Source organism: Echinops telfairi, unplaced genomic scaffold (assembly GCF_000313985.2).
Source record: "Echinops telfairi isolate 266 unplaced genomic scaffold, ASM31398v2 ScPeMD7_14;HRSCAF=57, whole genome shotgun sequence".
In the NCBI taxonomy this organism is placed as follows: domain Eukaryota; kingdom Metazoa; phylum Chordata; class Mammalia; order Afrosoricida; family Tenrecidae; genus Echinops; species Echinops telfairi.
In genome coordinates this window covers 682286-693141 of record NW_022103911.1, presented here as the reverse complement: position 1 = coordinate 693141, position 10856 = coordinate 682286, and the positions used below count along the sequence as shown (strand labels likewise).

Genomic DNA, 10856 nt, shown 5'->3' with positions numbered 1-10856 from the left:
CTTTGATAAATCCACAAATCTTTGATAAAATCTTTGACAATTGCACTGTGCTAAATCCACCCTCCCCAACTCTTACCACTTTTAGCCTTGCTCTTCCATGTTGGGCTATCAGGTGTTTTTCTTTTCAGCTCCGTATTAGAGGGGAGACAAATATATATTGTGTTTGACTGGGAAAAGATGAAGGCATGATGGTACAAGAGCGAGCATGGATTGATTTGGCGTACATTTTCCAAATGTTCACAAATGCATAGCAAGAACTCTCAAATAGGAAAATGATCCTGGACTTTCTCATGAAACTGCTTTTTTGCAATTGGATTATCTTTTGAAAATTTGTTAGTTCTTTTCAATGAAAAAGCATTTCTAAACATTAGCAAAAGTTCACCTTTCAAATAGAGTATTTGTTAGAGTAGTTTTAGGTTTAGAGAAAAATTGTGCAGAAAGTCCAGTTCATACTCATTTTTCTCCTCTCCCCCTTGCATATGTAGTTTGTCCTACTATTAACCCCTTGCAGACAATTGGACAGCCCCTTACAGAAGGGTCACAAGAAAGAGATGAGCCAGTCAGGGTGCATTATAGCACCATTGAAACATACAATTTTCCTGTAGCTCTTTCATGCTTCCTCCCCCCGACTATCATGACCCCAATTCTACCTTACAAATCTGGCCAGACCAAAGCATGTACATCGGTACAGATAAGAGCTGAAAACACAAGGAATCCAGGACAGAAAAATCTCTCAGGGCCAGTATTGTGAGTAGCCATACCAAGAGGGGAAAGGGAAGGTGGGGGGAGAAAGGGGGAACCTATCACAATGATCTACTATAAACCCCTCCCAGGGCAGTGGACAACAGAAAGTTGGGTGAAGGTAGACATCAGTCAGTTTAAGACATGAAAAAATAATAATTATAAATTATCAAGGATTCATGAAGGAGGGAGGGGAAAAATGAGGAGCCGATACCAAGGGCTCAAATAGAAAGAGAATCCATCTTGAGAAGGATGATGGAAACAAATGTATAAAAGTGCTTGACACAATGGATGGATGTATGGATTGTGATCAGTGTTGTACAAGCCCCTAATAAAATGTTTAAAAAATAAAAAACACCTTGTATTCATGTGGTGTACTTCTTATACTTGATGTGCTAAGATAGGTACATTATTGTTTTTTTAGATTGGTACATTATTATGAGCTTAAAATCTATAGTTTCCATTAGGGTTCATTCTCTTTTGTTGTTTCTTCTTTAGCTTTATTTTTATTTGCTTTTACTTTAAACTTACTTTACTCCTGAGCTTAAAATATATTTTTTGTTTCTTCCAGAATATATTTTTCTTCTGTGCAACATTCTTTATGGTTAGTGATTAAAAAAGTTAATCCATCCACGAGTTCCATAAGCTTGGCAAGCTTTGTTCACCTGGGTTTGTTCAATAACTAGAGAATCTTCATATTTTAAGGCTATACGTGCAGCATTACTCTTGGCCTTTTTTAGCATGTGCAGAAAAAATTCAGCGCTGTCTTTGGACCACTGACTCTTTTCCAGCCCCACTGAACATCCCTACCCGTGCCACCATTGTAACATCAGAACGGCACACATGGTTTCTGCAGCGTGACCTCCTTCAGATATTTACTTGGTGGCTTTTTGGATATTCATACACTTGACCATTTGTGACCTTCAAATGGACCACAAGACTTGAACCTCTTATTTTGCATGATTTTGTGGTTTGGAATGGCAGCGTCAAGTGGTTAGCACACCATTTTTTGAGATCACCTCTGGCCGATTGCTATGCAGTCCTATGTTTTGACAGATGCATAATGCCATGCATCCTCCATTATGATATCATACAGAATAGCTCTACTGCCCTAAAAATTCTCAGCACTGCACCTGTTCCTGCTTCTGCTCTACCCCATGGGCCTCTTGCAGTCAGTTATCTTTTTGTGGTCTCTATAGTTGGCCTTGTTCAGAATGGAGCAGTGTTGGAATCCATATGTAGCTTTTCCAGACTGGTTTCCTCCATGTCTTCTCATAAGTTGGTTATACTTTTGTTTTTTTTCAGGATTTCAATAAATATCTATTTATGTTTAATTGTATTAAAATAGGTCATAAAAATACAGAAACAATCCAAAAATCACATAGTAGGGAACTGTCTAAATATGCTACAGTATATCCATATGACAGATTACAAAGAAGCCATGAATTATCATGCTATGTAAACTTACCTAATGATAGATAGTATAGATGTATTATCAAATAAAATGTAGACAAAATAGCGGAGTTATTCTAATTATTGTTTATCTTGTTTTATTTTTACATAATGGAAATATGTATGTATGCGTGTATAGGGCTAAACACCAAGGTATCAGCAGCTTATTATCCCTGAAAGGGTATTATGAAAATGATAATAATTATTGTTATTTTTAAACATTATATTGGGAGCTCTTACAGATAGTGTAACATTCCACCATCCAGTCACATCAGGCAGTATTATACAATTCCTACCACAATCTGTCTCGAAACATTTTCTTTCTTCTTGAACTCCTTGATATCAGCTCCCCTTTGTCCCCTTCCTCCCCAACCATAACCCCCAGGAACCCTTATTTTTTTTTTATAATAGTTTTTTCCCCCATATCTTACATAAACTACCTATTCATTAACATACAATTCTGAGGTTTGGTCCCATAGAGTGAGGTTTGCAGTCATCAACTGTGGTCGTTACATAATCTGGTGCCACCTTAAGACTATGAAGAGTGAAGGGGTGGAGTTTATCCTGTCAATCAGGTTGCTGCTTAATGACCTCATTTGGAGGCACTACAGAGAAAAATAGCATGCTGGAGGCAGGACAGACACACTCTCTGCTTGGTATTCCTGATGATAAGACACATGGAGCCATGCTAGAGCCCTGGTGCTGGAGAAGCCTTGTGGAGACCCATGCCAGTGCTGAGATGCTTCCACCGCTACTGGATCCACAAGACTTTCCACCCACTGGCCTGTGATCTTCTCCTGCATTCAGCATCATTTCATGTGTTCTGTGAGACTGAAGAGGAATTTATATATTGGTATCAGACATATAGGCTAATATTGGACTTAAGGGCTTGATCTGGGCTGGGATGTTTTCTCAGTATTCAATTGCTCTTATATATAAAGCTCTTTCTTATACACATTTGAGTGTTCTGGATTTGTTTCTCTAGTGAACCCTAGCTAACACATCAGTTCCCCATTTCCCCCTCCCCACTTCTCTTCACACACCCTCAGGGAACCATCACTCCTGTTACTGTTTCAGAAGGGTTATCTATCTTAACTTTCATGTGCCAAATGATCTTAAATATACAGATGAACATATGCAAATCTAACATGATTAATGAAATAAAACAAATAAAAACCATAATAGTAAGGAGAGGGAATATTAAAGAACTAGAGGATAGTTATGTGGTTCATCAGTGCTATACCACACCCTGAATTTATCATTCTTTCTGTGAGGGACTGTCAATTAACTTACAGGTGGGTTTTGGGTTTCCACTACTTCTATGCTCCTTCACATCCATTTAGAGCACATTAATTTTGATTGCTGAGTGATACTCTATTATATGGATGCAATAACAAAACAAAACTCAATGCCGTAGAGTCAATTCTGACTCATTGAGAACCTGTGGGCAGAGTAGAACTGCTCCCATGAGTTTCTAAGGCTGTAAATCTTTATGGAAGCAGAAAACCTCATCTCTCTTCCCAGGAGCAGCAATTAGTGGGTTTAAACTGCTGACCTTGTAGTTAATAGCCCAACATGTAGCCCCCTACACCACTGGGGCATCTGTGGATGTGTTCTTGCTTATTTAGCCAGTCAGTAAAACATATTTTCCTGTTGAACATTCTTATCAACAACTTAAATAGGACTTGATGTCATTCTTTTCATCACTAACTTTTAGTTAGTGAAGTAATACATTAATACAGTATCTCTGTGAACAATTAAAGCATTACAGATAATGACTAGAGTATCTTTAGGACCCCACCCTCCACCCCAGTTACTGTTCTCTTTCCCTCAGATAAAATGAAACCTTTGTTTTCTCTGTTTGGTGTGTATGTTTCCAGACTTTTGTTGGCATGTTTATCCTCGGGAGAAAGATGAGGCTGCCCTTCTCATAAATATTTAGTCTCAGCAAGCCACGAGAGCAGTTCCATTCCGTCCTACAGGGTCACTGTGAGTCAGAACTCAGTGGGCTTATATTCATCAAGAAGTGCTTCAAGTTCTCTACTTTCACCAAGCCATGCGGTGGCATCTGCATATCAGATTGTTCCAGAGCCTTCCTCCCATCTTGATGCTGCCTTTTTCTTCATATAACCCAATTTCTTGGATTATGTGCTAAGCATGCAGTTTATATAAGCATATTGAAATGTACAACCTTGATGCACACCATTCCTAATTGTAAACCACACAGTACTCCCTTGTTCTGCTCAAATGACTACTCTTAGTCTATGTGCAAGATCCGTTTGAGCACAATGAAGTATTCCTGAATTCCTGTTGTTTGCAATGTTTTCCATAATTTGGTATGATCCACATCATTGTATGTCTCTGCATATTCAATAAATACACGTAAAGTTCAACTTTCAGTCAAATCCATCTGATGCCCTAAGTGAAATCCTTTGTTTCACGTCCTCTTCTTAATTTGAATTGGATTTCTGGCAATTGCCGGTCGACGTACCGCTGCAACAAGATCTTCAGCAAAACTGTTCGCACGTGTGAAAATCATGATACCATTTGATCATTTGTGCCTTCTGTTTGCACTACTTTTCTTTGGAATCGGCACACATGTGGATCTTTTCCTGTTGTTTGACCCGGCAGCCATTTGCCAAGGGTCTCACCGTAGAAGAGTGAATGCTTCAAGTATCTTTCCACTTGTTGAAACATCAGTTTGCATTCTGTACATTTCCGTAGTCTTCTTTTCTTTCTTTCACCAATGCCTTCAGTGAAGCTTGGACTTCTCCCTTAAAAGTCTCATAGGAGTAGGAGGGTAAGTAAAAATACTGCTACTAGGGCACCTATTCACGCACAAATGTGTTTAAACGTGTCCCTGAGATCAGTGCATGACTGCCAACAAATTCTCTTAGTACTACAGTTGTGTTGGTTGTATTCGGTGTCTTCGAGGAAAAGTGCAACCTAACAGTGGCTTCGGCGAGGATCGGCTGGGCCGGGGAGCTCAAGGCAGAGAGGTCAGCTCAGAAGGTGGTGGTGACCAGTTTTGAGGATTCCAAAGGGGTGATCCTGATAGACTTTCCTGCATGACACAGGATGATCATGGGGCCTTATTGGGAAGAAGGTTTTCTTAAATGGAAGTGGAAACCTGCATTGGTGAGAAAAAAGGTCAGAAAAGGTGCACTGAAAATCATTTTCCATCATGACAATGCACCTGCTCATTTTTGTAAGGCTAGCAAGGACTGAACTAAGAATTTCATTGGGAAACATCAGCACACTTCATTGTGCTCCTGTGGAACTTCTACATGTATCTAGAGGCAGTTGTGTAAACAGAACAAGGAAATACGATACGATTTAAAATTAGACAAGGTGGGAGTCAGGGTTATATCCTCTGACCATATTTGTTCAATCTATATGCTGATCAAATCATCAGAGAAGTTCAAATCTATGAAGAAGAATATGGCATCAGGAGTGGAGGCAGGCTTATTAATAACCTTCAATATGCAGATGACCCAACCTTGCTTGCTGAAAGTGAGGAGGACTTGAAGCACTTGCTGATGAAGATCAAGGATTGTAGCCTTCAGTATGGATTACAACTCAATGTAAAGAAGATCAATATCCTCACAACTGGATTAATAAGTACTATGATAAAAGAAGAAAAGCTCAAAATTGTCGAGTATATTATCTTGCTTGGACCCACAATCATTGTTCATGGAAGCAGCAGTCAAGAGATCAAAAGACAAGTTGCATTAGGTAAGTCTATTGCACAAGACATCTTTAGAGTATCGAAAAGCAAGGAAAAGCAAAGCCTGTGGGGGAAGTCAGCCCTTCACAACTAATCCTGGGTTCGGTAGGCTCAATTGTATGGTTAAAATACATTATAGATTATAGTAAAGTCACAGAGAATAAGAGAGATTGGAGAGAGAGTAAAATGAGAGTCAGACACATTTCATGGTAGCATGCTCACTTCCTGGATGGCCATGAACTCACCAGCCAGGTCCACACACAGCATGGGCAGAGAGGACAGGAGAGAACAATAGAGATTTATTACTAACCACGGCTTATATATCTTTGGGGGGGCATGCAAGCCCCCTGATTACTGGTAAAGACATATGTCACAGGAAGGGGTTGTACTATAGGCATATACATCACAGGAAGGGGATGAGCTAGGGGTGTACACGCTATAGGAAGAGGAGGGACTAGGGGTTTACATGTGACAAGAAGGGCAGAGCGTAGACTCAATATGGCAGCCTAACCTGTGTCATCCTTGAATGGGCTTGACCTCCCTGGGCTCTCCTTCAGGGAAACAGTCTACTTCTCAGTATCCTTATCAGAAGGGAGTAGAGACAGACTAAACAGTCCGGTTGCTCTAGATGATGGATAACCCTTAGGGAGAATAACCTCTGACCTACTTTTGTTGACCTCCAAGTGTACAGTCATTTGCCATGTGTAGCATGCAGCCAGGTTTGGCATATATTTGGGGGAGGCAACTTGGGAGAAAGCTTTCTGTATCCCACAAAAGCCAAAGCAAGAGTCGAAAAGCCTCAACCTGCGCAGTTCCTGGAACACGGGGAGGGAGGTGGGGGGGTGAACGAAAGACAAAAGACAGAACACATGAAGCTGAGACCAGTGGAGCCTTTTACCCCAATGATGGAGAGGACTTCCCAGCAACTCTGGCACGTTATTTTACAGGCAGAGCTGCCTAAGGGACATTATCGCGTGCTCAAGGGGAGGAGGGAGCCAGGAATTAGGAGACTAGCTGATGTTCTGCAGAATGCTGTGCTTCGGTGGTTTCCCAGGGAACGAGGGGAAAGTGTCTTCTTTAGCTTAGGTGAAGGCCATATCAAGTGCGTCAGCTTCCTGAGCTATCGGCACCTCCCCCTGGGGCCTTTGCCTCAACCGTGGGAGGTGAAGGTCCTGTCCAACTTGCCCAAGTAGACAGCTTTGCCCCCAACCCTGGCCAACAGGAGGGATGAGGAGGAGTTAGTGGAGGAGGGGCCAGACTGGGTGGGGGCGGGCATGCATCAGTACAAGCTAGTGTCCTAAACTCAGGAGGCATGGGGAAGTCTACCCTGACAGTTCAGTTTGTTTAGGGTATTTTAAAAAAAAAATATTGAGGGGCTCATAAAGCTCTCATCACAATATATACATCCATCCATTGTGTCAAGCACATTTGTACATTGGTTCCTTCATCATTCTCAAAACATTTTCTTTCTACTTGAGCCCTTGGTATCAGCTCCTCATTTTTCCCCCTCCCTCCCATCCCCTCCTTACCTCACGAACCCTTGATAATTTATAAATTGTTATTATTTTTTCATGTCTTACTGTTTAGGGTATTTTTTTGTTGTTGAAAAATATGACCCAACAATAGAAGATTTCTTCAGAAAGCAAATTGAAGAAAACTGCCAACAGTGTATGCTCAAAATCCTGGACACAGCAGGGTTGGGACAGAACAATTGACAGCAATGAGAGATTTGTATATCAAGAGTTTGCACTACATTTGATACAGCTCAGACTACATTTAATGGCTTGAGAGAAGACCTCAGAGAACAGGTTTTATGGGCTGAGGTTACAGAAGATATTCCAATGATTTTGGTTGGCAATAAATGTGACCTGGAAGATGAGCTAGAGTTGGCAAAGAACGGGGTCAAAATTTGGCAAGACATCGGTGTAACTGTTCCTTTTTAATGAGATACTTTATGAGCTGGTCAGACAGATAAATCGTCACATACCAGTGGAAACGAAGAAGCCTAAAAATAAATCATGCCTGCTTCTTTAGACCTACAGTAAGCAGTAGCTCTGAGGCAGATACAGGAATAAAGAACAGTTTACCTAATTGGAAGCTGCCAACCTTCCAGACTTAAAAAAAAAATCTGAAGAGGCTTCTCCTGTTTTATATATTATGTAAAGATTTTAAATTTCATACTGCTTTGCATAAGTTCCCTGCAGGAAAAAATTCTCTGTGTATATCTCTTGGAAAATAAGACAATGATATTTTCCTTTGCAATAGTAGTTAAAACAGGGGCAGAAATAAATATGTTTGACTCTACTCTGATTATACAAAAGAGAATGGATGCATTCCAAGTGTTAAATATTGCTCCTAGAATCAAATGATTTCATATTGACCTTTCTGTCATGATATCTCCCTGTTAAGCACTAAAGAGTTTGAACTATTACACTTTTTATCTGTAATGATATAGGTTATGGTAATTTCCTCTCAAACTCACTGCAGCAGATAACTTTTTTGAGTCATTGATTTCATTTCATATTTAAAAAATTTGAAACATTCTGTCATTATATTTTAATTAAAATTGTGCATAATGCTTTGGAAAAATGGTTCTTTAATAGGGAATAAAACCTGGGATAACTAACTTCTATGGCTTTCAAAGCTGAAACCCACTCTTATATTGCCTCTTGTGTTTTACTGTCAGATTAAATTATAGCTTTAATGGATGATTAAATTTTAGTACATTTTCCAACAAAAGGAAAAAATGTTACTTTGAGGACTGTGTTAGACAGGGTTCTCTAGAGAGACAAAACCAGATTGCTAATAATTATAGATGATAGATAGATAGATAGATAGATAGATAGATAGATAGATAGATAGATAGATAGATAACACAAGAAATAAACAGTTAAATTATAAAGCAGTTATAAAAATAGATATATAACACAAGAAATAAACAGTTAAATTATAAAACAGTACATATGGCTCAGTATAATTCAAACATGTTGGAGAGTTGTGAGACACTGGCAGTCTTGAGGGCCGCCAGGTAGTCCTCTGTAGAGAGAGTCAGGCTATCCTGGCACAGGCAGCAAACAGCAAAGCAGGTCACCAACAGTCAGCCAGGTCACCAGCAGTCAGTCCCCAGCTCAAGAGATGTAAATTCCAATTGTGTGGCAAAGCAAGTCTTAAAGGGACCTCAAATTACAGTGACACAGTCCACAAGTTCGGTGTCCCACAGGTAGTGTAGTTTGCAAATTGAGGCAAGAACAAGCAAGGCTGCTGCACAATGGTGCAATGATCAAAGAGCGAGAGACAAGAAAGGCAAGGCTCGCCGAGCCACTCATCTCTCTGCCCTTCAATTAATCCCACGTGTGTCTATTGCCAGGCTGGCACAATAAACTAACTATCTCAAGGACTAAAGTGTTCCTGACTCAAGTCATGGTGTTTTCTATTGCCACGTATGCATGTGAACCTTGGACATTAAATAAGGGAGACCAAAGAAGAACTGATCCATTTTAATTGTGCTGGAGAAGAACATTGAAAATACCATGGATTGCTAGAAGGACAAACATATCTGTCTTAGAAGAACTGAGGCCATAGTGCTCCTTAAAGGCGAGGATGGTGAGACTTCATCTTACATACTTTGGAGATACCCACCAAGAGAGACCAGTCCCTGGAGAAGGACAGCATACTTGGAAAAGGAAAGCCTCCGTAAACAAGAGTCAGAGGCCTTCAAGGAGATGAACGGACACAGTGGCGGCAACAGTGGCTCAACCATCGGAACGATTATAAGCAGTTTCCTTCTATTGTGTATAGAATCCCGATGGGTGGAAACCAACTCAGTGGCACCTAGCAACAACATAACAACGGGCAGAGAGATAGACGGGGAAGAGAACTAGAGAGGCGTGGAGTGCAGAGAGAGATTTATATCAATAAAATGGCTCACCCAGTTGTAAAAGCAGGCAAGTTCCAAGCCTGGGGAAATTCTAAGCCTGTGCAAATTCTAAGTTCATGGGTCAGATGTTAGGTTGGATGCTTCTCCTGGCTCACATACCATTGGGGATTGGTGAACCGAAGACCATCAGGAAGATTTATGGTTACAAAGGTGAATGAATCCAAGATCAGCAAGTCAGATGGTAGGCTGCTGACAATCCTCAGGATCAGCAGGAATTAGATACACTTTGACTCAAATCCAGAGAACTAAAGGTCAATAAGTTAGTTAGATGCAGGTGTCAGACCCAGCAAAAAGCAAGCAAGTTCTTCCACATGGTTTCCAAGGTTCTAGTAGTTATGGGAGCAGATGGCCACATCTTTGTTCCACAGAACTGTTGGAGGGTGTGAACCACTAAAGGTCAACATCGAAATGCTTAACTACTATGCCACACAACAAATATTTGCACAAAACAAGCAAGCAAGCAAATAAACAAATCAGTCATAAGAAAAGTTCATGGTTACTCCAATACTTTGGAAATTAAGGATTACCTATACTTCACTATCCACAGATTGATATACATTGTCTTATTAGAATCATTCTAAAATGGGGAGTCTTACAGACATTCGTGCAAGATGTTTCAATGTTCTGTTTGTACGGAGAACATTAAGGGATTTAAAGGGGATCATATACAAAGGATTTGTGCTCTCTGGCAGATAGGGAAGGGAGAAGTTTTTTAAACTATAAGCTTAACCATTTCCAATAAATTTATATTTTAAAGGTATTGCCTCTTGAGAGTTGGTTAAGGAAGCATTCTGTCAGGTGCTCGTTTTCTGTGACATTTGCAGTCTGCCTTATTTGAGCAAACTTAGTCTCTAGTTAAAATTTACAAAGGACTAGTAGAAACACAGCAGACAACATCTGAGTGGAAATTTAACTTGGGAGTCAGAATGTAAACTAACACTTGATACGTACCTATCTTAGCTACCGAGTTTTTGTATGAGTCCTTGCTTCATTTAACAG

At 40.2% G+C, this 10856-nt stretch overlaps 1 pseudogene; it reads left to right on the top strand.

The window, feature by feature from the left end:
* The first annotated feature begins 6825 nt into the window (after positions 1–6825).
* LOC101639773 lies at positions 6826–7954 on the top strand (annotated as a pseudogene).
* The last annotated feature ends 2902 nt before the right edge of the window (positions 7955–10856 follow it).